This window comes from Haliotis rubra, unplaced genomic scaffold, assembly GCF_003918875.1.
Source record: "Haliotis rubra isolate DU_JTF1 unplaced genomic scaffold, ASM391887v1 Scf35, whole genome shotgun sequence".
NCBI lineage: Eukaryota > Metazoa > Mollusca > Gastropoda > Lepetellida > Haliotidae > Haliotis > Haliotis rubra.
Genome location: NW_025767024.1, coordinates 2,759,852 through 2,785,791, shown reverse-complemented (window position 1 = coordinate 2,785,791; position 25,940 = coordinate 2,759,852). Strand labels below are relative to the sequence as shown.

The following is a 25,940-nucleotide window of genomic DNA, read 5'->3' as shown; positions in this document are numbered from 1 at the left end:
GTTTTTTAACAGAAAAAAAGTCTTGACCAGCCACAGTAGTAAGCAGCACCTATGCTTTGTTCTGTTTGGTAATGAGAGGTTATCAAGCTATAAGGCGGTGGCCTGTAAATAATCCAGTCTGGACCTGACAACCCAGTGACCGACATCATAAGCATCTACGCAATTGCATACGGTGACATGCATGAACCAAGTCAACAGATAAGTACTAAAAGTCACCTCTATGTCCTTACATAATAGAGTGTTACATTATTTGAAATGGTTTCCGAATCGCGAAATTAAATATTGAAAAGAAAATCTTTAAAAATATTGTTAAAAGATATTGAATGTATTCGTATGACTGACAATCAAGTGTCAGATTTGGACGTGTCATGAAACTCTCTTACGTTTACTGGGGTGGTGGGGTAGCCTAGTGGTTAAGGCGTTCGCTAGTCACGCCGAAAACCCGGGTTCGATTCCCCACATTGGCACAATGTATTAAGTCCATTTCTGGTGTCCCTCGCCGTGATATTGCTAGAATAGTGTTAAAAGCGGCGTAAAACTAAACTCACTCACTCACTCTTACGTTTACTACCTTGGCTAAAAATAAAGTCTGAGTATGGTGCTAATAAACCAGGGATTCGAAATCACGGTAGGTTACTATCAATCCTAAGAGACACAACTCTCCAAAAGTAACATGGTCACACGCAATAAAAATTCTGACAAAATCCGGCCATAATGCAGTCAACAGGTATGTGCCAGAAGATGACTTGTAATGTTTTCATCTGCCTCTGACAGAAAACACAGTGGAGAGCTGCGTCCGCTTAGCACACCAGGATTCTATGAGAGTGTGTTCGAATCCCACGCAGCCCCATTTCTATTTCTAGGTTTTCTCAGCACAATTGACCAAATTCACCAAAGACCAGCAACTTCTAATACCTATATCACTTCATGCACTCCCACATTGAGCTCCCAGTGCCGTGATGTAACTGGGATACTGTTACAAGCGGCATTAATCATATCATTAAGCCTTCAAAAGGTTCTGTGGTAGATATTTGGGGGACATTTTAAAATTTATCTCTTCAGTGACCAAAATCATGATGTATTTTCCTACATGATTTTTACCGTAAGTCCTCGTGTCGCAATTGACATGCCTTTGCGTGTGTTTGTGATGTATGTAGTAGTCAACTTTTATCAGTTATTTTTTTACCATGGGAACGTTTTATAGCTCCTATTTCAATAATAAGATCAAATTGAAACGCATATGATGACCCTACATGTGTGACACAAAAGAAAAAGACTCAGAGTTTTGTTCACTATATCAACAAAGTTTATGAATATCTAAATATAGTAATGATGTAAATTTAAAAAGTATTGTATAATTGAACGGGTAAAGGTGCATCAGCTTGAGTCATGCCGTAAGCATTTGAACATGTATCGGTTTTGTCCGTTTAACAGGATTAGATTTCCACCTTCAGTAAACTCTCACTTAAACAAAATTGTTGTCTTCAATCTGGAAACAATGTTACAGTGTGGATCAGGGTTCACGTGTTAATCTCTGGAAGCCAGGGTACGCGTGTCCTGTTGTAAGATGTTAAGATGTAATGCTATGAACGAGTTGTCTGATGGACACACTGCGCGCACAGATCCCAGGGCTTCGACGAGTATGTGTGGAAGTCGCGAAGAACGGTATCCTTAGGGCTAAACTTGTTCTGTCTCAGGTTACAGAGCATGCTGTCCTCGTAGAACGACTTTCACACAGAATAACCGGTAGACGTGTATTTGAAACAAGTCTTTGTCTTTGTGACGACATCCCGTGATTAGTGGTTGCAATGATGAGGATCTGTCTACGAACACCGGGTGTCATTACAGATCGTTCATATTTTCAGTCTTAAACAAGCTGCAAAATAAACGTTTACCTTTCGGTTCAATGGTGAAATTGTTTTAACGCGGTTTGCATATCTGATTCTGTGTTTTTGAGAACACCTGGTGTCATCTCTGATTCTCACTGACTGTTTTGTTTAAATAATACCAGCATTTTGTATTTCATATAATCACGTCCAGTGAAATCGTGTCGGTGCGCAATCAAGGCTTTTTATTCTTTTGTTAATACTAAGAACGTTACAATTAATTTCCCTGTTCAATATGTTATTATGGTTGTTCTACAGAATTGTGGTTTCGTTTCGTACAAAGATATTTACATTTAAGATAAGCTTACGTTAACATTGCCGGATTATGTATTTGACTGATCGTATTGTGTTGGTCTCATAAACATCGACCCACGTGCCATTCAAAACTAAGTACAAGATACAATCACTTGCACCTGCCTCCCCATCTGATGATTTGTCGGGCAAACAAATTAACAAAAACGCTTACTGAAAGACAGTGTCTCCCCAAGATAGTCACTATCACTGGATCTCCTTTATTCTACCAAATATGGTTTCAAATAAAATTCTACCATGTGATTACGTTAAAACCATTACGAGAGATGATGAATCCTGGATAGACAGAGGGAGTGAAAACTTCCAACAATGGGGAGTTTTAACGCCAGACCATCGAAGATTTAAGATAGCCCATTTTCGGGTCTTTTTTCACTATGGGCCTTATAGCTGTCTTTGAGTTGATTATATAGATAACACCTTCTAGAAAGGAAGAGAACACAAACACGTGAATGGCTTCAGGATTGTAGGATACTTGCAATATGTCTTCAATCCAAGACCTCACACTAACAAATTGTGTCCAAAACGCTAACGTTATTTTATCACCAACGGGCAAGATCCGAGGAAGGCTAAATTAAAAGCAATAAAACTCCATTCTTAGTGTTAGTTCAAAGCCAAGAACTCGTTCTGCTTCGTAGTCAAACGACGTGCTATCCCCACCAGACGGTAAAATATCGGAAACCATTGTTCCCGACGCAAAGGGGTTCGGGAAGCGGCGGAAAATTTAACGCTAGGGATGCCCTCTTCTATATACCCCTGCTATGAGAAACACGGGTTGGGTATCACCTGGGGTGTAAGGCATATCTTCCACGTGGATGGAGAAATTTATTAGGGTCTTACAGGTGGATGAGGGTATATTGCAGTGTAGTCTATTGATGGGTATGATCCTTCAACGCTGGGCAATTTAAACCACACTAAAATGAACACTGTCGTATTTGCCATTAACATATTGTGACACTGATTGCATTGATGAATGGTCCCAGATTGACACATTGCCTCTCTCCCCATGTCCAAGCTGACCGCTGACAGAGTTACGTAGGCCATAAAACATTAATTCGGCCAGTAATTGACCCTAATTCCGTGTATATTGTGAAATAACGATAAAAAACAAATGGTTACTCATTTAATTGACGTAAATAGCTGGCATCGTAAGGTGTTTGCTATAAAATGACGCTCACCGAGTACTGTAATATTACAATTTCATCGTAGATTACTTGTGACAAGTTGATGGCCTACTGATTGTGCCAATCAGCTGGTCACGTTACGTAAAGGGTTAATACCAAAAAGTATACAATTAACAATAATAAAATGCATTTAAGTGATTGTAAAACTCGTTTCCCGATGTAGTCATTTCTCAAAACGAGTTTGGTATGGTACGTTAGCCCCACAATCACTTCAGTAAAACATCTGGTTTAAAGGATTTGTAGAACGATAAAGAACCCTTTGTCAATTTTCGCAATACGAAAAACTGACATGACATGCCTGTTATTCCGTATATTGAAATCGCTAACAGCCAACCATCTTACTTCTTACACTAGCAAGTGTATAGGTTTCGTTTTGGCATTTTCTTATAAAGGAACAGAAAATTCCCATTGTAACTTCTTCAAAAGGATTTCAAACTTCGATCACATAGATGACCCAAGAAAATGTTCATTCCTTGTTTCAACTACCATAATGTGCGTCTCATAAGACCATCAGCGGTTTCTTTGGCTGGCTCATGTTCAAATATTATATTAATTTTTTATATAAACTTCACATTTAACTTTTCAACGTAATTTAGCCTTACATTTAAGTCCTCACTAAAGCCTTCCAAAAGGTTTATGGTAGACACGTGGACGATCGTTATTTCCAAATCTGACGCATCAGTGACAAAATGATGCCCGATGCAATTTCCTTTTTTACTTGTACATGTTCCCATGAGTTTTCTCAGGTGAATAATTGACCAGCCTTTGCATGTATTGATGACAGCTGGCGCCAGTGGAGCAGGATACGCTCACCATTTCGGGAACACCCGGTGTCATCTCTGTTTCATAGTTATTGAGTAACACATACTCGTGATATACATGTAGTCAGAACTGACCAATCGGCTCAGTAGAGATTTCTTATGGATGTGGAAACCTTTTTGTCTCTTCTAATTACGTTTTAATGTAGGGTTCTTTTAAGTACAAGTACTCATATATGAGCACGGAGAATTGCTATTTCCTAAACATTTGCACATATCTGCCATCTAAAACATAAACAAACCCCAACAGTTTTGCTTAAGTGATTCTGAAATTGTGTAGATTCTGCGAGCTAATCACATCAACTGGAGTTATAAATACCGAGAATATAACTGTTACTGTTCTTCAAAGCACCAATCCACAGGAATGCTAGTTTTCATGCGGAATACATAGAATAAACTTTGAAGACGGACTGAAGCCGAAATCATTGGACACAATAATGCTGATTATTGCAACTGACTGAAAAACGTAGTTTTCAGTTTTTCAACCCGTCCTTCTTTAGTATCTGTTATTGAGATCGATTTATCCCTTTGATCTCTTGCTGACCAGTGAAGCGGTGAATGTAAGGCGATAAGGAAATATCTCTGCATTGAAATAATAAAATATGCGTGGTTTACGCATGCGCAGTAAATATTCATTTATGATAAAATCTGCGACCCCGCAAATGTACCAGCTCGAACAATGATCAAACTATCATAATATATTTCTGAATCTGATAACTCTCATAACGCATTGTCACATGGCCCCAAATCAATACTTGTCACACAATACGATTACTACTTTTATTGAATTTATTACAACATGCTTTGCGTCGAATTAAAGTACTCGCTTGGTAATGATTCAACCACATAATGTCTTATATTAAGAAAAGAAATCACACACCTCGTATATTCATGTGTAACATCTGTACGCACGTCTAACCTGAGATCTCATAAAGTTATAACAACTGAAACATGTTTCCTAATACAATACTATGTTCGTAAACAGAGTGTAAAATAAGAACTATATATCTATGAATCATCTACTATTTTTATGTACACGTTTATTGCAACGATTGAGGAGACTTAAAAATTGAACATACAAATGAGTTTTTTAACTAAGAAAAAATATAGTTACACTAAGAACATTTACAAAAGCATTCGAAACACAATGTACACGATATGTACAAACTGTGTATAATCATGTAAATTATATCAATATAATCGACGTTGATTTGGATAACTGTGAGTTTGCTATTTCCAGCTATGCTTCTCAAAGTTTCTTCCTCTGAGACAATTACTTTTATAGGCTGTACATCTCATAAAGCCGACTTGAAGGTTTATCAAAACGTCACGTGGGATGACCGCAAATGTCCCGTGGAATAGACCCCCGTAAAAGAGAAATATACTCCAACAATAAACCCATGTCTGAAAACATCTACATCTGCTACTTGAGACGTACCGATATTTTGTCATCTTTGTCGTTCATATGTGATTGATTTTAATGATTCTTTAAACCATTTCCATGTTGGAAATGCCTGCTTCCCACAGATCTCACCTTGACACCTTACTTGCCATTCCATGACCTTTATTAACTAGTAGAAAATTCAGAACCCATGGATAATAAAATCGACTTCCCTCTGCTTCTCAGTTGGGACCATTTTATGACTTCGTTCACTGTCCAGGTCTATTATCTTTATGCCCACAGGAATGGCTTTGTGCCGCGGGATAGCCGTTCCACAATTTGTAAATCAATTCAAGATTTATCATGTGCCATAGTTGACGACAATACCACTTTTGTTCGATATGGAAGTTCTATGTACAATGTCGGCTTATACTGAATATATAAAAGTTAAGATTTCTTTGACGCTTTTGTATTTTTCGTTTTTGAAACTTAATATTCAACGAAATCTTTTCCACGTTAATTTGGTCACAAATTGATATGTCATTTTTCAACAAATTAACTGTGTAATGTATTTTGTAAGTCCGATTTAGAACCAGCTGAGAGAAATGTTCTTTGGTATTAATGAATTACGTAACGCAGAGGTACATCTTAGTTATGATTCATTTTTGAATCAATGAATTTATTAACCTGAAATATGATACACGAGAAACAGCAGCAATGCATCTCATGTGCACTTAGACAGATATAACTTCATAATTACATGACGTTCATTTTCCTCGTGGCTTGTAAATCATGATCTAATTTCTAAATCTTGGGTCGTTCTACAGACCCGTCTTTATGTTAAAGTAATGGAAACTCCATCACCTTATTATAGGCATACTGCAGTCGTAATTATAAGATTGCTTTGTGGTACAGGATCCTGGTAATTTTGGAACGAAATGATAGCCAGTAAACACTCTCATTGAAAAGTCTAATCAAACTAATCATTAAAAACTGGTGGCACTATAAGACAATTGCACATTTCATATAATGTTCAGTTTATAAAAAGCAACCAGTGTAGTGTCCGTGATTATGAGAAGGCTTAATTATATATCTAACTGGTTATTTTCTTTTCTTGGAAAGAGGAATTCACGCCTATGAACTAAACAAACTCATGTGTCATGTTGTCAAATCAGTTATGCTGACCTACAGTGTGTATTCACATGTCTTTCCTTTCATAATTCGCTATGTATATTCCTAAAATACTGTTTCATTACATACACACATATGTGTGTTATTCTGCGAACCTGTTCATAGTTGTTACAGTATTTGCAGACAAAGTAGTCATGGCCTCTTTGATCTGCGGTACAGCTCCCTCTGGCTCCTCTGCCTCTTGCAGTGTACCTATATCGACATTAACTCACGTGACCATCTGTTCGATATATGCTGGTATATGTATTGCTGTAATCGATTTGTTCTTGAACCACTTCTGTCTGCGTAAAACATGTACTATAAAAACGTTTGATCTCCATACGTCATATCCGACAATTACAAGACAGTACAATGGTGGGTATAGGATTGTATATTATTTTCTTATATACAACGACAGGTCAGTCAATGAGTTGGTCTAGCGAGTTCTGGCGATTCAATTTACTTGTCTCTTCGTAATTTAGCACTGACTGGTAGCAGTATCTTTCGCCGACCAAGCTAGACGTCGATGGAAGGCTTGCCAGTCCAACCGTTCAACTGACTGCCCAGTTGGCCAGTCGGCTCTCTGCAGGCCAGCGGTCATTACTCATCTCTCCGTCGGCCCTCCGGCCACGGTTTTGTGGTCAAAGGGTCTCGTTTACATCGTGGCAGACCACAGCCGAAGCAAGATCTCATCATATTATTACGCCTCGTCTGTCATATTTCATCCTCTCCTTGGCAAATGATGGGACGGAGTGAAATCCATGGCACCACAAAGGCTAGCCAGTTTCTCGGACACGCCACGGCAAGCGTTGCCCGTCTCCATCTCACTTCTCCTTTAATGGTCCCGTTTCCTGAAACGAAACAAGAGTGCATGACTCGTTTGCTCCTAAGTGCTATAAAATCTTTTGAATAGTTTATTGAAAATGTTCATTTTTCGAGTGACACGATCACATACCATCGGGACAAACTGACCAAGTGACGAACATAAAATGGACGCATTTTAAGCCAATGCAAGAAGCATATATTTTAATTAAATGTGTCACTGTTGATCTCTGCATTTGAAGTAGTTGCAGTTTTCTTTTAAAATTATAGGGGCGTGTTAAAGTGAAATTGAGTGTTAGGATATTGCAATCACAAATTTCAGCTTAATTCATGCTTACTGTCATTTGATTGGGTTTAATGATGAAACATTCGCTCCGAGCATGGTCCCCAGTCCTTTCTTTGTTCACTCTAGCAAACATAACACGCTATTTATGTTATGAGGGCAAAGGACTTTTTTTTATAGACCCAACCTATTTTCAAACATTTGATGAAACGGCATACGGGTACATTGAACGAGTCACATATTTCTGTATCCCAATCATGGATGCTTACATAACAAAACTATTTTATTTCTTTGTTATTTTCTGTGTCATTATGTTAATACAAACTACACAAGATTTTTACTATGAAACCTACATTAAGTGCAATATTTTCATTTGTTTGTGTTATTTTGTGGAAAAAACCTCAATAAGCCACAAACAGCGAGCCGTTACAGAACATATGGGAACCACCGTTCTTATATTGGTCCGGTGTAGCGTTTTTATATTCTGACTCCGTGCTCCTTCAGTAGTAAACCCTGAATATGCTCGAGATAGTAAGTAGATCTTTGACACGAGACATAACTAGGTCTCATTTACAGTATGTGTGCAATGTCTCACCAGAGACAATACGGCAGATAAATTCAACCAGCCTTATAGTCTGAAGGAGTAATATAAATAATTCCGGGGATACAAATTCACTTTCATGAATGTGGATGCACCGCCGGCTTCAGTCTGTCATTCAGATAAGTCTCCGATCATAATTCAGATAAAATATGAATATTGAACAAAGCGAATCACTTGTTTCCAAGAGACAATAATGTGTACATAAGAAATGATTTCTTCTATTTTGATGGGGGTATTTTAGTATCCGATTAATGAAAGGTCTGGTTTCCCTGAAACGCTGAGATTATGTCAAGACGATTGTTGACTTGTTTACAATGGTTTTCTTTTATATTTACATTTCAAATGCACTAGAAACCAAGACAAACATATTGTGTATTGTGTACATTGTTACATATGATATTGTGCACAAGCAAGCTGAATGGTTCTATAGATTTTTCAAATGGAACGCCGTCAATTTGTTTGCTTGTGCGTTTGAAACTGAAATTCCTGAAATTGATTTTGGCCGCATGTCAGTTAAATTTCAACACCAGACAGGATGGTTTACCTATTGATAGCTGTAACATAGATGTAATAGTATCACTGACAGATAAAACCTGCAAATGAGCAGTTTGGAATCATAAAATATACATAAGAAAATAACAATTGAAGGTGTTCGAAAAGGATTTTATGACGAGATGTTTATGTTGCCTTCTGTCTATAGACACCATTATGCTAGTGTTAAACTATATAGGCACATAATACAATGCGATTTCTACGATATGTATGTGTATCTGATTTTGCAAAACAATTTCATAGCATCCATCACATTGTTATATGTAAAGTATGTTCTTTAGGGAACCAGTTCATCAATTACAGCAGCGGTCTATTTCCTAATTTCCACAAACAGTAGAACATGCTGCCACATATTTGAACGTAGTTTTTACTGAAAAACAAATCACTTTAGCTGTATATTACGTTTTGGTTCGTGGTTCCTAGCTACATTCTTGAACATACACTGTTGATAGAGATCTGAATGAGTATTAGGTCACCGACCTTGCCAGGTGTGCAGCCTCTGGGGCAATATACACAACTCCACAGATTATTAGGTTTGAAAATTCATTAATGTAAAGCCTTTATCAAATATGATTCTAGTTTCCGTGATGGCTGTATCATTTGTTTTAGAATGCAATGACTTTTGATCTGAAGATAGGAAACATACATCATAAAGATTGGCCCACACGGGGGCGTTGCAGCTTTCATGTTTTATCATCATTGCAACACCTGCATCTCTTAAGTTATGGTGAATACTTTTAAAAAGTTGCCATCAAAGTAATATAATTGTGGAGAAAATTATTACCCCTTTCTAAGTTATGACTTTGAAAAATGAGAAGTATTTTTTGAGAAAAATCCCAAACATATTGACATGTGTCGATTTGGATACACATCATAATTGCTCGGAGTCGTTTGTAGTTATTACATTTCATTCAGTCCTTTCAGGTGTCTTTTTAAAAAAATGTAATACAATATACCAATAAACAAGGCTGGATATCGTTTGTTGGGTGTGAATCGTTACAGGGTGGAACGACCTACTGAGCATTTCATAGACCTGGAGCAACTACAAACACATAATTAATGGGCCCCAACTGTAATTCTCTCTGCTGAATTGCTCAAGCCGTTAACCACTTTGTACAGCAGAACACCAACACCAAGCACTTCAAGGATAGGGACCCAAAGCAGACTCTACTCCATGGCTGCTCTAAATGCTATCCGCTAGAAATATCTTCGATCCTCTTGGCTTAGTCGAGTCCAGACTGCTGACCAGCTCAAAGAAAGTGTTCCTTCAGAGCTGTTATCTACCTTGTGGAGTGGTACTCATCAAAGAGCTGTGTCCAATGTGCAAACGTCATGGAATCAAATCCAAACTACTACCCAATTCAAACCAAATGGTAAACCACCTCATGGAGCGGCACATCCAATACTGCATACATCTTAGAGTTGAGTCCAGTCTCCAAACAAACTTCACGGAATCAAATCCAAAGTCCTAACCAATTTAAAAGACGTGGACCAAATGGTAAACCACCTCATGGAGCGGCACATCCAATACTGCATACAACATAGAGTTTAGCCCAGTCTCCAAACAAACTTCATGGAATCAAATCCAAAGTCCTAACCAATTTAAAAGACGTGGACCAAATGCTAAACCACCTCATGGAGCGGCACATCCAATACTGCATACATCTTAGAGTTGAGACCAGTCTCCAAACATCTTCACGGAATCAAATCCAAAGTCCTAACCAATTTAAAAGACGTGGACCAAATGGTAAACCGCCTCATGGAGCGGCACATCCAATACTGCATACAACATAGAGTTTAGCCCAGTCTCCAAACAAACTTCATGGAATCAAATCCAAACTACTAACCAGTTCAATGGACCAAATGGTAAACCACCTCATGGAGTGGCACATCCAATTCTACCCACATCACAGAGTGGGGTTCCAAACAAAATACGATGCGTAACTGCTAATCAATTCGAAGAATGCCGTTGAAACTTCTAACCAGCGGGGTATTACATGCTTAGACCTGTATACAGCTCTGTCTAGACCAGCAAACCACGTCAAAGTGTGCATCTTTACATTGTGTATGTTACCGTCGAATGTGTGTCTGTGATCTAAAACGAAGGTTTTCAATTGAATTGGTCGCTTACACGCAAAAGGGTTAACCTGCGTGGCACATATCCAGAGAAATTCATGAACCGTAATTCGTACCACATCCTTTCGCATTTCTTTGCTTTGCTTTTGGTACCTAATCCATTATAGTGTTGACTCGGTAAGGACCCACCTTAGGATACACATCTGTACAGAAAATGTTATTAAGCTCAGTACGGATGTTCGTGAGCTGCACGAAAGAGGTAAGCGTAAATGAACTGTATCAGTTCTGGTTTTACTAAATTATATAGTTGACAGGCCGTGATATAATTGAAATATTGCTCAAAGCGGCCTTAAACCTTGTTCACTCTCTGACTCTTGAAGTCTCCTTAATGATGTACTACAACAATCTCTAATGCCCTCTACGCAACTCTCTCAAATTGCACTAATAATCGATAGGCCGTATTAGACGATGTTCAAACCTCAGACAAAGGCACTTATTTTAAAACCATAACGTGAGTTCCGACAGAAACGTTGTTTACATGTTGTTGTTTGTGTAGGTGAAATGGTATTAACGTGATTCTTATCAAACAGTATTTACCCTGAATACAGGTTTATGAAAAAAGCATGAATGTCGAAATGGGTTCTTATTACTTCTATAAACGTCAGTTTCGATCACAAGACCAGTCAGTCGTTTGTCCCATTGCAAAATCTAAATTCGACTGTAGCCATGTAGGGATTCAGGGCTAGATTCGGATCCAAACAAAGAAGGTTTGCCGTGCCAGTCAACTTAATACATCCATTCGGTGATATACGTCACTCATCCCAACTGCTTGGTTGTTGTTCATGATATCAATCACTGGTTTGTCTTGTGCAGACCGACTGTTACAGACCTCACAGACAGATAGCTTTAAATATCAAAACATGAACTTTTCATGAAACATTTATGTTTGAGATAACACATAAGTTTTTATTTTCATGATTATCATATAACAAAACTATAACATGTAAATAAAATGTAAAACTCGTGTTATATGACGTACGTGCATAGTAAGTAATATTATACATCACATTTTGTGTCCTTTCATGGTACTGTCAACTCAACCAATTCACATGGCATGAATAATTAGCCAAATGCAGTGCTGTGTCAACCACCATGGTTCAAACCTCATGGAAATGCTCTTATTTTAGAACATCAAATGATCTTAAACAATGTTAATATTTTGTTGTTTTCTTCTTGAAGAAATACTAAATAGGAACTGGTTATCAAATTCACACAAGTTCAAGCAAACGCGTCACTATAGGAGAAAACGCGTTTAGTTAATTTAATTTCAGACATACAACATGGAAATAAATGTACAATCGTTTAAAACATAGGCAGGTTAGTTTCTAATTAATCCCAACACTTGTTCCAGGAAGTAAAATTTGCTGTAGATTCAGAAAATTGATACACTACCGGTGTCTGACATTAGACAGACCATGACACAAGGGACAGTACGTTCATGGCTCACTCTGCCCTGTGAATTTTACACACTGCGTTGTGGGGAACACTTTTGACCGTAATTAGATATTATTGATTAGCAAGGACATGGTGGAAGAAACCTTGAGTTAGATGGATCTAACCAACTATGTACAACAGTCAGCAATACGAATATTATGTTTAGCTGCTTTTGGATATTGTCCTCATATGAATCCACGTGGGATTAACACATGTAATATTTATTATTCTGTTAATGCTTTGTTACGTTCCGTTTAAACTGGTTCGCATGCTTGACTGTCTGTGGATCGGGCGATGGTAGCATCGTGTAGCAGAGGTCTCAAGGTTCTGGCGGTGTGCTTAGTTCTGGCACTGTGTTTACTCAGTGCCTATCGTGCTTATGTCCAAATACAATTCTGAAGAAAGAAATGACTTTTAGATATTCCTTTAGGAAAATGAGAGGACATCTTGTTTATTTTGCATAGTCTGATAACATCACATTAAGTACTTTTAATGCTTGACGCTTCAGAAATAGTGAAGTCTCCTTCTATTTGCTGAGTACAAAGTGTGAACATACGTGAGGATCGCCACAGAGCGTTAAATCTTGCAACAGAGATTTAAGTGTAGTCTTCATTTCTTTTTTGGTGGTATCAGTTGTAACGTATATTATGTCACCTACTGATGCCATTAACTGAATCACAAATACAATACCTGACACAAACGTAAATCCCCTATCCCCTGTGTCCACAAAACTGGGATCATAGTGTTATGTTGCGTATCATTTTTCACAATAAACAAATCCATTCAGTTGTCTACAATATGTTTTTGTTTTCTCGCGGTTAAATTGCTCCTTTTAAGTTGCTTTAAATCACTGAAATTCAGCTATGCCAGCATATCACAAAAGTCCCTATTCAAAACGTCAAACAATAGTTCTTGCAGATATAATTGGTTTCTTAAGTCCTAAATATGAACATAAATGTCGACAATGCGCTCTTTGTGAGGTTTAGTGTTTAAATTCGTGCATATCTGATTTGAGTTGATTGCGTTTAAACACATAATAATATGTCATGATCATAATAGGAGTTTATATGTGTGGTGGAAATACGTATGACATGCCTGAACGTTTAGCAGGTTGTATGAAACAGATCTATGCTGGTACATGTAGAGACAATGGAGGTTTCCATTTGCTAACCACCATCCAAGCTGTAATTGTCTCGGGGTATGGTTTGTCCATTCCCCATTACTCGTGTTCCACAAGGGAGTTTGTCAATCAGGTGATTTAATAAAACGTGTTTTCCTTCAAAATACCTTATATAACAAGATCGTGTCAGAGCATCATCTGCTAAGGCTCTGTACCCAACTGTAATTCGGTGCCTTCGTTCAAGTGTTCTCATTGATTCGTATTGTTTATAACAACATCATGTTTGTACATATCTCGAAGGATGACATGTCAGGTTGGTCTGACCCTGGCGTTTACACAATCCTCGTGGTTCATATATACACCACTTGGAACATTGATTGTCATGCATTGTTTAAATGATTTTCCGTTTGCCTAAGGCACTGCAATACTGATACGGAACCCGTATCTCGTGCCAGACAAGAGTGCAGGAACTCTCTTTGACATATCTTCCATTAGAATGTGCACCGTTGGGATCTATGTTACTGTTTCCAGACTTCCTTTTGTCTGCTTTTAGGAAAATTTCCCTTATCTTCAGGGTCTACTGCAGGCGTGATAGGTTTCATATCATGACTTCTGTCAATTTTGTTAACACAACAAAGCGTTACTCCGAAACAAATCATGTTAGGATTCTTGGTATATTTTAAAATTATCGAACGCTTTGTACTTCAATACCAAATGTGAGGTTAATTAGCATATAGGTTGATATTTTGTTCATAATATCAGACAATATAATTCAAAACATATAGTGGAGATACACTTAACCTATATATCTTCCATAAGTCCAATTATTGATGGTACTGAGTTCATAGTGAACGCAACATTGATAACAGCTGCTTTTCCATAACCTGAATGAATGTGTATTTTATCAACGGTTCTGTCATGTGAAGATGTTTCATATTTTCCGGCTAGTTTCGAGGCAGTAAGTGGAATTCTTATTGATTGATCATCAGCATTTTAATTCATAGTTGCGGCTATCCTTGTATCGCTTCCTTGAACAAACTTCACGAATGGTTTGCATGTGGATAGATACGAGCTGATGGAATCTCATCATTTAGGGGTCGTTGCCTACATGCGCTATTTCTACTAATCGTAATGAGTACACTGGTGTAAGGTTTAACTGTGTGTTCTTCGTGTATTTAACGGATTAAAATTATGATTACAAAAACAAACTTTTGGCAGCTGTGTAGAAGTATTCGTTCAGAAAAACAAAACAAAAAACGCATACACGTATTTGGCTGAAGAATACAGCTGAGTTGGAAACTTATAAAAATAGTGGCCAGCTGTGTTGCAGATATAGCAGCTGTTTCATAGCAATAGTTGAACTGTGTTGCTTACATTTCTAATGCATGTGGTGATTGTAAAACCCAATCGTATATCATATCCAGTACATTCACAACAACTGTCGGACGTTAGGGATCATACTAGAAGAATAACCTTTCTGCAACTTCAGGTCTAAATGCATGTGTATATTCATAGGATGTATTTGGGAATACATGAAGAAACTGCTCATAACTGATTGTCATTCAATTTGCATTGAGAGGGAGAGAAAATACATAATTTTACCTTGTGTTATGTTAAATAAGCACAACACGAATGTGAAGTATGTAATGAACAAAATGTGCACGTTTAGATAACCATGACATCTTGTAATGAATGCACACCAACTGCAGCAAGTGTATTAGGTTATGATTACAATCATTGACGATGCATGGATGACTCGAAATATGATTCTACAAATGATGAAAGACCCTTACTTCCTTGTCGTAATTCATTCTGAGGAGAATTCTAGACAAGCAGTTTGCACAGTGCCTTATTTCTATAAACAAGCCTTGAGTAGTATACTTAGCTGAGCTCAGCCAGATACCAACCAGACATGCCCACACAATAAACAGATCTTGTAAGGATTGTTAACCTACTGGTTCATTTTGATAGCAAGCTTGAAGCTAACCTGCAATTTAAAGCTTGGTTCTTAAACTATGCGCATGCCGGTGTGGTCTTAAAGGATGACATGGTTTGTGAACTCAGCCGCACAAATGCGAAATTGCATGCTTTAAATGATACCACAGCTTGGCGGTTTTTGTCGTTAAGTCATCAGTACTGTTTACGGCAGTGTGACACCTAATTTCGGCGAGTGATCAACAATAGCGATATATGAATAGGTTTGAGGTACAAATAATACATTCTTTACATCAGTGAAACTGAATGTATCTTTTGCGAAACAAATTCATGTACTAAATTGAATCATGATTTATTACATGAATGCATGATGACTGCCATAATATATGTTATTATTTTGTAAGAAATGAGAAAAAGTGTAATATATGTTTCCAAATCGTTGCATTTGGTGTAATTATTTTCAAGATTAAAATAGTGATTGAGTGAGTACGGTTTTACGCTGCTTTTAGCAATATTCCAGCAAAATCACGGTGGGAAATAATAAAATAAAAAAAAACATTGACAAATGAAGTTAAGCATCTGTATATTCACTTAATGATGCTATAGATCTACTTCATCCCAACGTCCACTCCACGACAACACATTCCACACCCCTGTAAACCCAAACAATCCAATGGAAGACTTGCTGTTAGAACCACTGTGAGTTATTGATTTACCTACATATTTATAAATGATCACTTCGTAACATATAAATATAAGCTTTAATCAATAATTTTCCCACCTTCGATGCAATAAAGCTGGCCACATCTGGTGGTAAGTATTGTTCTCTTTCTCTGCCTGGTTGTGATGCAATCACGCGGAAGTGCGACAGATCTCAAGATAGCTGAGCTGCGCGTTCAGGTATGTGATGGCGAGGCTTATCCAATAACCGAAGTTTAATTGTTCACCTGACTAATCTCCTTTCCACAACTCTATCAGTTGAACGGAAACCCACGTGGACTTGTAAAGAATAAAGAAACTATGCCCGCAAATAAAAAGGATTTTGTTGTTTGAAAAAGTATCTCGCAATTTTTAAAGTTTCATTACAGGTTTTAACTAAAATGTCATCAGAGATGCTACGATTTGTGATTATAATACTGACCAAAGAATTATTATCATAATACTGACCAACAATGTATGATTACTGTAATAATAACCAACAATTTTCATTTTCATTTTGACCAAATCTGCATTACCACATGTATTAGCAAATGTATTTTAAAACATTGAAGCGTATAACATGATTTGTGAATTTTGATAAATTATAGAATCTTTCTATTCTTTGATATTGTTATCCCTAAGTTATGTAATTAATCGCGCGATGAGTTTTTGCCGGACTTGTCATATTGAAAATATTTATGTTTTAAAAATCAATGAAGTACCTACACTGGCATTGTTGATAAATATACACAACAATAATACAACCGTCTTCAGAGGGTAAAAACCAAAATTCTTCAAGACAAAACCAGTCACAGTGGGCAGCTTCTGTCACCTGTCACATATAAACTGCGACAATGTTGACGAAGAAGCAAACACGCCACATAGGTAATACATTTCCTGAGTGCAAATACATTTCATTGTTTACACGTAAATAATATTTTTGACAGACAAGTCCTGTAATTAATCACATAGGTTTCTCAACATATGCATTCGGGGTTGCCAAAACGTAGAAACGCTAATTACTTTCGTTGACAAAATAGCGATATATTTCATGTTTATTGCTCCCGAAGAGAAATATATGTACGCGGTATCCTGAACATAATAGGAAAATGTTAGCTTGGTCCATGATGGGAAACATGGGTGTGATATTAAAATAAATAGTAACGATGATGAAACAATTAATTCATTGATATAACAAAGTTTTGACTATTCTTGCTATTCATTTGAGAAGTGTCGCGAACATGTTTTTGTTCACATGCAAACTGATAAAGTATTTTTACAATAATTCCGAACAGATGTCTGAAGTCACAATGACATATGTACATATAAAAATTACAAATACTGTATCTGCAATTAAAATTGAATTATGTGTCATCTGACTTATAACTTTGGAGTGATATGTTATTCGTTTCCTCCACATTGTACGGAAATCATCCCTTATATAGAAATCCGATTTAACAGTTAAGAAATATTACCATTTACTGAAGAATATGAAATATTTACACGTGCAAGTAACTACTCCAGAAGTCTGCTTCTTTGGATGCCTTTAATGCTGGTACTAGATCCCGATTATGTGAATTCGATACTGAGAATAAAATATATACATATATGTTTGGACTTTCTCTTGTTAAGAGTAATTAACAAGCCTTTCCTTGATAGTCCGGGTTTAGATATGGCAAATAAAACGTATCCTTTGCGAAGCGCTGTTCTTCTGCACTAAAATATGTCAATTTCGTACACACTTGGATGTATTTAATTAAATTTATTTAATTACATAGGTAACGTGTGTAAACATCTATTAACCAAACGTCTATTCCATATAAAGTTACGAATATAAAACAGTTCTCTTTCAAATGGAGGTACAAATAGGGGCGATAGAATTTAAATCCTTAAAAAACGAATTTCCATTCCGGTTTTAATTTGATAAAAGATTTCTGATTTGTATTATTTGTGATGACACGACGTGAAAATTTAAAAGACAGTCGTGATATTAATTTGACATATTGACAATAATTTTACTCCAGATCACTCAAGAAATCTAATTAACCGACAACAATTTCCCCCCACCTGACATGCAAGGCTAACTAGATTTCTTCCTCTGGTAATCCCATGCTAAATAAGACAAATAGAAGTTCAAATTGACAGATGGACGCTTGGAATTGGAATTGTGAAAATGGCATTGGAAATAATATGAAATGCACACAAACTGTAAACTGTCATAATTCAATAACTGTATTCAGTGAAATAAACACTTTTGAGTTGTAAATCAAGGAAAATATAAGTTCTCTTAGAATAGCATTTCTCACAAATTCTGTTAAAATTACAGTTAGGTTAGATTAGCGAGTTTTACAGAAACCCTTATTTTCAAAATGGGATAGATAATATTAAACTTCTGGGCTTTTAATTCAATTGATCGTCGCTTCCCTTGTGCCGTAACAATCGTGAATGATAATTATGTTTCCCAATCCCTAAGCCCTATATTAAAATTTTACTCAATCAGCATTAAATTGATTTATTATAATACTAATTGATAGGCACGGAGAAATTGCCTAAATGATACATTTTCCTTTCTATGAACGAACCACATGTTATCTACACATTTCTTGCAAACAAACATACAATCGGTTAGTCTTAAAGGGACCAATATTTAATCATTTTCAAATCTTTTTCATTAATATCTTATATATGTCACATAGAAGAGAACAGATTCTTAGGAAGTGCGACAAAAGCGTTCAACATATCTATGTTACCTACATGCTTCCTAGAAAGATATATAAAACGTTTTTCAGTATTTCGTTATAATTAGAAAACAAGGCAATTTTACAAGCACAAAACTGAATAGGAATCATATATATGTATAATTTTTACGAATGTGTTTCAGTTTGAAAAAGTTTCATACTTTGAATACACAAACAATTATCATCTCGTTAAGATAACAAAGCATTATTAAGAAATGGCAGTTTCGGCATTCATGAAATCAGGGGTCGTTCTTACCGATCATTACTTACCTGCGTGTCTCCATATTTTGCACAGATGATACAAACTCTCTTATTTTATCTCAAAATCAAACAATGTCCCCACGCTTGCCTGGAGAATGTACACAAAATGACAGGAAAGCGAGGAGAGGGTCCCTAGTCTGTTTTTAGTTCCGCAAGCTAGGCTTCTACGCCGCGCTCTATCATTTAGGATGGGTTGTGTGTTTTGTACCCTAGGTTGAGTTGAAATATGATACGGGCACCGATGACTTAAAGCGCATTGTAAAATGAGAAACTGTGGAAAACAAGTACAACAAAAAGCGAGGTATTTTGTCCGAAGATTTAAGGATCTATATTCTATTGCGGTAGCATCAGTCGTGATTCAGATTCACTGCGTATTAGTTTCTGTGAGAGGTGGGCCGACTGATAGAAAATTCGGCCCGGCTGTGTTATTGTTTGTGAATATACCTCCATGTTTCGTAGAATTGTCTCCCGCGCGAGTCCTGTCTATGTAAATCCTGTCCCCCCGACGCTGTCCCTCAACGCTATGAATCACGTTTGTCGTAAATCAGAGTCCCTTAACCGCTGACCACTGTCGGAGAAAAGACCGTTGTCATCCTGCATCGCGACTCCATCTTTCTCTCTATCCCCCACTGTCTTCTATTCTAATTCAAAGACGTTGTCAAAAACGCATAGCGCCGAGGGGAAGCCATTTTGTTGATGTTATTATCTCAGGAGCTCGGTGGGCGTGCCGCATTCGTAAACTCCACCCCCTCTGACCTATGTTCGGCTCTGGCACAACCAGAGGTTCGAGACTGCTGTTCGCTTAGACCGTTTGATCTGGTAACCGAGGAAAGTGGGTAACTTGTCTCACTACAACACAAGAAACTACAACTAGAGGATTCGCTTTTTACTTCGGCCGGTAAGTGGTGACAATTTTCACAATGTCAGGACGATTAATTGCTTTGTCTTTGCGCCCAGTCGGATAACTCAGCTCCTGTGTTATGCTTCGATTTTTGACATTCATATTCCGAAGCCAGTTTATGGTAGCTTTTATGTGTCGTTTATGTACGCTTTTCGACAATTCCGGGGCTATACGTCCCGCTCTGAGGAATTTCATTGCACCCTCAGTAACTACAGAGTCCTGTTAAAGGACGGTCTCCTGTGATATCCCGAGCAATGTTTATACTCACCAAGTACTTAATAATTTTTTAACATCATTTCATGCTAATTTTAATTTTGCGATAATTCTGCGTTAGTGTTTTATTACTTATCTTAGGTATTCTGTTAGTGAGCTCGAAGCAGTGTTATTACTTTATATTATCTTTATAATTTGTAGTAACACTGCCATAATACAGTTTTACTAGACCGGTCCTGTACCACGTGGTCTTTCGGGAACCATATAGCTATGGGAATTTCATAGCTAATGAGGTCTGTTTACGTTTATCGGGTTTCAGATTTAGTATCATGTTTACTGTTGATATAAAACTTTAGTGTATGTTTACAGCACTTTATTTCATTCAAACATCCCATGTATTGGACACTGCTGTGATAGTGTGCTTGTGGTGATTATTTATATATTTGTAAACAAATAATTTCATATTGTCGATGGACATGAGAATAAAGTACTGTTACAAATACTTAAATAATTTGATGATAGTTTGAGACAGAAATTAATTAAAATGTTTACATAACATTTAATCATATATGATAACGATGAAGTAGGATAGGATATGTATATTCCCCGTTGTGTTTATGCATATTTTACTAACTTAATATTTCATTAATAAATCATTATGTATTTTTCATGTTTTGAAACACCAGTGACATTATCATAAAAACAAACAAAATAACAATAAAAGCTATCTAGCTTGCTGACATAACACTGTTTTAAAATTACAAGTACGCGATTTTCATGAAGACAATATTTAATAAATATGTAAGTATTCATTCCAAAACACTACCGACGTAAATAATGAAACTCTGCGTTGTCTGTCATGAACGATCAGAAATAATGTGATGTATGCAGAAGCTACTAAAGGCGAAAGAAAAATCATATTTCATCATATTCACACATACACGACCGGCAGACATGCAAGGGTTAAACTGCTTAATGAATTTGACATTTAATTTGTCACTTCCTGGATCTTGTCAATTTCACTTGCGCGGTGTATGTAGCTAACTCTCCTTGTAAATTTCATGCCAAACTCCACGTAACATTTGCACATTACAGCTGTTAGAAAAACCCTTTTCCGGAAACCCAAAGCAAATCTCAGAGAAAGTGTGTAATCAGAATAAGCTATCTTATAATCTCTGATAACCTCAATGTTATTTCTTCGCAAAAAGTACCGTGTGAGAAAAACACGTTTTTCCTCAACTTTACTAAACTGTATCATATAGAGCACGTGGGATGTTATGCGATACAGTTAAAACGTAATCTTCAGATCTTAAAAGAAAATAGCTGATATATTATAAAAAGGTTAATTTTCCCCATTTCAGATTTGAATATTGGGCATATCTAGGGTACAGTATACACAACGTCCTATATCTGAAATGCTGTATGTCTGTAGAATTTCAAGACAGATTTATCAAATTTGAATATGTCTCTGAATGAAGATGGGGTTTACATGCTATGGATCAATTTGTATATTTTGGACTTGAGTCCTGGGGAGTAACGAGATTTGAGATTCATCGTGGCAAATCTCCAATCACACGTTGCTTTTTCACCCCGGGGTATACCCGAAGTATGTCGTCACAATTGTTTGAAACCAAACACTAGTTTTCTGTCTCCCCATCTGATTGGTGAAATTGATTAGATTGTTTTGACATATAATATTCCACTAATACAACTGATAGCATGACCCGCAGCGCGATTCCGAGTCTTTCAATTCATTTAAGAAATTGTGTCTAATATCGGAACATTACTCATACAAAAAAATGTGAAATCTAAGCAGGCCTGTATCAAAAACGACGATACGTAGCATCATATTCATCATAACTTTGGATGATTGCGATCGGTTGTCAACGACTGACTATCTGTCCCACACGACCCGACAGGGATTTAATTCTTGCATACAATTACATAATCAGTACCATATAATAGAAAATGAAACATTTTAAGATTCAGATATAATCACTACTCTAAACGTAGTTTGAATATGGCATGCGCATTTTCAATATGGCACATGACCTGGCTTCGAAAACCATGAAATATTATCAAACTCTTAAGAACATGCTCTTGAGAAAACATTGACAATAAAAACACAAAATCAACGTTACCCTTTTCGCATTTTGTGACGAGAATTGTGGAGCCCTCAGATGACTTTATCGATATATTTATCTCTATCTAAATGTCTATATTTGAAAACTCTCCCTTCGGCTATACATTTTCGAACACACACGAATCATAGTTTATAAACAGGACGGTGATGACAATAAATCCCAGCCTCTGTATACAATGCGCTTTCAAGTACAAAAACCATCAGTCCTCGAGCCAATAACAGGAGAAAATAATGCACGATGTACTTACAGCAAGGAGAAAATAATTCGTTAAGGCATCCCGTTTCTGCATTTCCAATGAGACAGATTGTTTTTCACTGCTAATAGAAAAACCGTTGACAGAGGCCTTCGATTCAGTGCATTCTGTTCGTCATTTGTCATGTTCCAAGTCTCCAATAAGACAATATTTCCTGTGTAAATTAGAAAATCCTAATTAATAAACTGGACACGTGAAATGAATGACCTCGTATATTTGTTGTTGATTTCGGTTGTCGATTTCTCATCCGCTGAGCACCGGAATCACCTCTGTTTCATTACACTTTATACACCATCACCAATCCATCGGTTTCTATATTTCATCCTTGTTCAACTTCATTATTGTAGAAGACAGATTGTCCCGCATAGATAATCCATGAAAGAGAGCATCACCTCAATATAACGCGTTTGTTTCTAGTCGTTAATACAATACCAAATCGCCTTATCCAAACTACGACATATTACAACTACCTAGTCCATTAAAATATGTTCATATATATGAAACAATAATACATTTTGCAACGAATTTATGAAGTTATACAATGTACGCGTTATTGCGAGGGTGGTGTGTGCATTTAATTAAGTCACTGCACATGCATGATGGAGAATCGTCTACACAGTTCCTCCAATTAGAAGAAAGAAATGACACAGGGAATATCTGCGCTAGGTCCTAAAACGTCGCATCTGCTGGGATCAAATGAATTAAGTCAGCGAATCAGGCGCGGGACCGAAAAGATAAAAACAGTCGTTTTTATTTGAATTACTTAACCCCCTTCATTAGCTTGCATGGACGATTCTCTTAAAATATGGCCAAGACTTCATTTATTTTGCAAAAGTGTCCCATCCGGAATTTTCTTTGTTTAGATTAATAAAGATATTTGATACGTGGCCAAGGCTTGAGCTGGGCTAGGAGGCGGGGCGATCCGAGTCTAATCCCAACTTGATTGCAGTCAAACTACTATGACTTCTGCCCAAGGTTCATAGCTCAAACAGCATTAGTACCCATAGAAAATACACGAAAAATATGCTAATCTGTTTTCATGGTATTTTTTATACAATGATCATCATTTATATAAATCATAAAAGTGCATAATAACATTAACCAAGTCAATGTATTAATGTAACGTGCCATAATAATGATAAATTGATAACATATCAGTTGTAAAAAACTAATAAAAATAACTAAAATGATTGATAAAACTTACCCTATGTTTCTTCTGACTCTTTTGACAACGACTTTTTTGGTTTTTATTGTAAAGTGGGCAGTTGAGGCAAAAAGGACGCCACAAAACACATCATAATAAGGCGGCATTTTTATGACTGAGAACCAAACGAGACCAATGAATGACTAACGAACTAAATAGATGACTCCTCAAACGGATTTTGAAATTAATATCTTAAATAATTTATGTGAACACTATCGGACAATGGAAATCGTTCCCTCTCACCAGAATGACATTATTTTGTTACTAGATTTAGATAGGCTCCCAAAGAATTTTATTGGCCAGTGTATTTAACATATAAACTTACCGAAAATGATATGGCTATTTAAATTGAAATAATTCTGTTACTTGTACTAATGTCATTTTCAGCGACACGATCGAATGGCACATTAACAAAATGACAATAAAAATACTTGAAAATTTTATTAAGAGTTTTATGACTTTTTAAGTGCCCCAAATGAATTGGTCACAATTCGAATCATATTTAGCAGAATGCGTGGACAACTAAGAACAATACTTGATTGATATTTTTCTAAATTGATAAAAAGGTTTTCCTTTTGTTGATAATTCTTAAATCCTGTATTCTATCCTGCATATAAAATTATATTGTATGGATACTTTATGATATGGTGATATCAGTTCGTGCATATTGGTTATGATTAAATATTCCCCGTTCACGACTGACGTGTTTCAGAGTCGTTGTTAGTTCAGGCGCTGTGTCATTAGTCCTAGAGGAATATTTCAATGATCAAGTCATGTGAGGATGAATTTTATTTAACGAAGCTCCAATATACACAAACACAAACACACTTATACATTTATGATAATTTCCTAGGTGCTGAAACAGCATGAACTGTTTAACTCATTTGCAGGATCATGCTGCATGTACTATGAATTACAAAATATGTGAATTTAAAATAACCCACTGAATGAATAAACGACAATGATACACATTATATTGTTTGGGTGCGAAAACGAAAAGAGCGACTCCGCGCCAGCCATTGTAATTTGTATTTAAAAAGTTTTAGTTATTTGTATTTATCTACGGTTTAATGAATAATTACAAGACAGACATTCTAATGGACACAGCATTTTATCTCGTGCAACCGTCCATGTGGCAATTTCAAATACGTTATTACCAAACGAGTTCTGTTTAATGGAGACACATAAGTAGGCGGTTTTCGTTGGGGTTTAAATATCACATTTTCAGCCTCAATAAGCAGTACAAAAATATTTCTGAATGACTATCCTTATATCGTCTTATGTCTAACCTACTTTTATTTCATGGGTAGTTGTGAATGGGATTTTTACGGTCGACAAATTTCAATACAAATATATGATATATACTTTAATATACCGAGAATGCAGAGGTCATCATGTAGAAACGGAATATATCATACAATGTAAAACGAGCAAGAGGTTACCTTTTTTTCCTTGATGTTCGACCAAATGATAATTGCCCATTTAAAAAAAATATGGTGTGTAGAATTCCCAGAGCCAAAGTGCTATTATTTCTCTTGAAGCTGAGCCAACCCAACGCTTCTCGTTTCACTTTTCACATTGATATGAACTGCTCGGCTACCAAATGATGTTAGACCTTGCTATTGTGTCTACGGCGAAATACGCGGGCTGCCCTGCCCTGGGACTTCGCCGTGTGAATCACGAGTTTTATTGTCGGTAGCCTAATTACTTGACCTGTTGAACCGCAGTTAATAGACATAATGTTTATGTAATCAGAGAGGACCATGTCACGTGACCCTATGCTGTAACATGTGCGCATGTCTGCATCGAAATCAGAGACTGGAGAGTTAAACGTAGGGGAGGTAATCGAAGCGAGACTATCAGCGCTTGCGAGCAAGAAATATGACAGGAAGATAA

At 36.7% G+C, this 25,940-nt stretch overlaps 1 protein-coding gene and 1 long non-coding RNA gene across 2 annotated transcripts in view; one reads left to right on the top strand and one right to left on the bottom strand.

Annotated features, from left to right (window-relative positions):
- Window positions 1-4,949: 4,949 nt before the first annotated feature.
- Window positions 4,950-25,696, bottom strand: LOC124285008. Its single transcript, XR_006900701.1, has 3 exons — window positions 25,487-25,696; window positions 22,835-22,994; window positions 4,950-7,599 (listed from the first exon to the last, which is right to left on the bottom strand). It is a non-coding gene; the product is annotated as an uncharacterized LOC124285008 (long non-coding RNA).
- LOC124285007 (homeobox protein Hox-D10-like) overlaps window positions 20,130-25,940 on the top strand; it is a 57,514-nt gene continuing 51,703 nt past the window's right edge. The window contains exon 1 of the mRNA XM_046721149.1: window positions 20,130-20,227. The gene's annotated coding sequence lies outside the window, so the exon portion shown is untranslated. The remainder of the gene's footprint in view (window positions 20,228-25,940) is intronic.